General features: G+C 47.0%; 1 protein-coding gene across 1 annotated transcript in view; it reads right to left on the reverse strand.

The window, feature by feature from the left end:
- Positions 1–621: 621 nt before the first annotated feature.
- Positions 622–2,739, reverse strand: part of LOC137792033 (kinesin-like protein KIF1C) — a 12,576-nt gene continuing 10,458 nt past the window's right edge. Inside the window, exon 25 of the mRNA XM_068587421.1 lies at positions 622–2,739. This exon is cut by the window's right edge and continues 1,241 nt beyond it. The gene's annotated coding sequence lies outside the window, so the exon portion shown is untranslated.

The raw sequence follows: 2,739 nt of genomic DNA on the forward strand, positions 1-2,739 counted from the left end.
ATTTTAGCTTTTATTTCTAAAACCAAAAGATTAAAAGTCTGTTGATGAGACGCTTCTACAAAATGGAGACAGACGGGTTGAGCTGTGTGTAGCTCTGTGTGTAGCTCTGTGTGTAGCACTGTGTGTAGCTCTGTGTGTAGCTCTGTGTGTAGCTCTGTGTGTAGCACTGTGTGTAGCTCTGTGTGTAGCTCTGTGTGTAGCTCTGTGTGTAGCTCTGTGTGTAGTTCTGTGTGTAGCTCTATGTGTAGCTGTGTGTGTAGTTCTATGTGTAGCTCTGTGTGTAGCTCTGTGTGTAGTTCTGTGTGTAGTACTGTGTGTAGCTCTGTGTGTAGTTCTGTGTGTAGCTCTGTGTGTAGCTCTGTGTGTAGTTCTATGTGTAGCTCTGTGTGTAGTACTGTGTGTAGCTGTGTGTGTAGCTCTGTGTGTAGCTCTGTGTGTAGCTGTGTGTGTAGTTCTGTGTGTGTAGTTCTGTGTGTAGCTCTGTGTGTAGTTCTATGTGTAGCTCTGTGTGTAGTTCTGTGTGTAGCTCTGTGTGTAGCTGTGTATGTTGTAGCTGTGTGCAGTGGGTCAGTAGCAGGTTGACCTTTGACCTTCAGCAGGAGGAAGCAGTGAGGAGTCGTGTTTATTCTTATTGACAGTTTATTGCGTCGTGTTGTTTGCAGACGGATCCTGAGGTTCCTGATACAACAAAAACAACAACAGACAGAAAAACAACAACAACTGTGTGTGTGGGGGGGGGAGAGGGGTGGGGGGAGGCTGTGAGCCAATAGCAAGAGGGCTAGACCGTGATGTCATCGTGTTGAGATATCACGTCAAGTTATACAGAGGTTGTGATTGGGGTAGGGGGCGGGGCTTAGTTCAGCCCCGCCCCCCCCAAAAAACAACAAAACTTAAAAACAACAAAACTCAACAAACAATTAGAAGAAAAAACAATAAAAATGATTTATAGCGTAAAACAAAATTCAGATTATGATTCTAAATGAATCCACACACACACACACACACACACACACACACACACACACACACACAGACGGTTGCATGAAGAACCCAACATTAAAGGTAAAGACACTTTATCATAATTATGTTAATTAGCCGTGATGACGAGGTGATGACATCACGTGGAGGCGGGGTTAAAACACGAGAAGCGAACACAGGAAGTAACCAACAGCCAATCAGAAGCCGAGCTGGAGACACTAAACAAAAAAAGAAGAAATATAAAAAAGGGAAACCTGGTTTCCCGTCAACCCCGGCGGCGGTTGATTGTCCCGTGATTGGTCGATTCCAGAGACAGCAGACACATCGCTCTGATGATGTCATGCTCCTCGGGCCAATCACCATCAGTTCTAGTGTTTCGTCATCTTCGTCTCGTCCTCCGAGAGGAAGCGCTCCCATTGGTCGTTTCCCGCCAAACGGCCTTAAAGTCACGGCGCACAACAGACACCGCCCCCTTGTCATCTCCCACAATGCATTGCTGTGCGCGGGCTGGAGTTTTAGGGTCGGCCGCGCAAACTCCCAGCTGGCAGTAAACGAGTCAGCTGCGTTCAGGTGACGCGGGAAGAGAGGAACATGTGGCGGCTTGGTTGTTTCTACAACTTCCCGGGGTCAGTGAACGCAACACTGACCTGAACGCCGTTAACTGTTTGTCTTTTCTCTTTCTCATGTCAGTTTACTCTGAAAGTCCAGTCGACCGAAACTCTTTGAATTAACGGAGTCGGACGTTCCTCGACTAAATGATTTGATTAATAAGCGATTGAATTCATCAACAGTTGCATCCTTGAACTCTTCAAGTATCTATCGTTATGTGTGGGAGGAAAGCCTTTAAAGTGACATTAAATGCAGCATAAAATGTTAAAAAAAAGCCACATTGTCAACTTCCCCACGTCCCCTGAAGGCAGCAGCGGCTTCTTCTTCTTCTTCTTCTTCGTCCCTTGTCGGACAAAATAACGTTTTATTTCTCATCGTTTCTCTTCTCCTTCTGTCTCACACTACATTTCCCAGAGTTCCTTGCTCACACGGCCCTACGTGCACCATAATCCCTCCTACAGCTTCCTACAGAATGCCTACATCTCCCATGAGGCATCACTTCCCACGCAAATAGAATTCATCTTCGTAAAAAAACGTTGCAGTAAGTCAGTCGATACACTTCAGATACACACGTCTCCTCCAGCAGGAGGCGCCGCAGAGCAGCCGTCTTTGGTTTGGCAGCTAACCCGCGGGGCGTTCAGGGTCGCACCGGAGACGCAGGAAACACGAGCTTCGGTTCTGTCAGAAAGATTTTTTTAAAAACCCCGGACTTCGTTTGAGCCGACGCCCCCGTGAACACGAACGCTGCCGCGGCTAAGCTAAGCTACGCTAATTCTTCCTCTTTTGTGCAGCACGTTAGCCTGAAGAGCTAACTGACTAGCACAAAGCTAACACACTTCATCTTTAAGTAAACAACAACAGGAGACTTCGGCTAACAGTAGCTTTAAGGCACCTTTTGATAAACAACCGACCAGTGAAATCAAAAAGAACACAGTCGGTACGTCAGAAACTAGCATCTACACACACACACACACAACCACACACACAACCACACACACAACCACACACACACAACCACACAACCACACATACACAACCACACAACCACACACGTAACCACACACACACACACACACACACACACACACACACAACCACAACCACACAACCACACACGCAACCACACACACACACAGCCACACACACACACAC

Source organism: Clinocottus analis, unplaced genomic scaffold (assembly GCF_023055335.1).
Source record: "Clinocottus analis isolate CAN_PGR_092001 unplaced genomic scaffold, fCliAna1.0.p SCAF_21, whole genome shotgun sequence".
Taxonomy (NCBI): Eukaryota; Metazoa; Chordata; class Actinopteri; order Perciformes; family Cottidae; genus Clinocottus; species Clinocottus analis.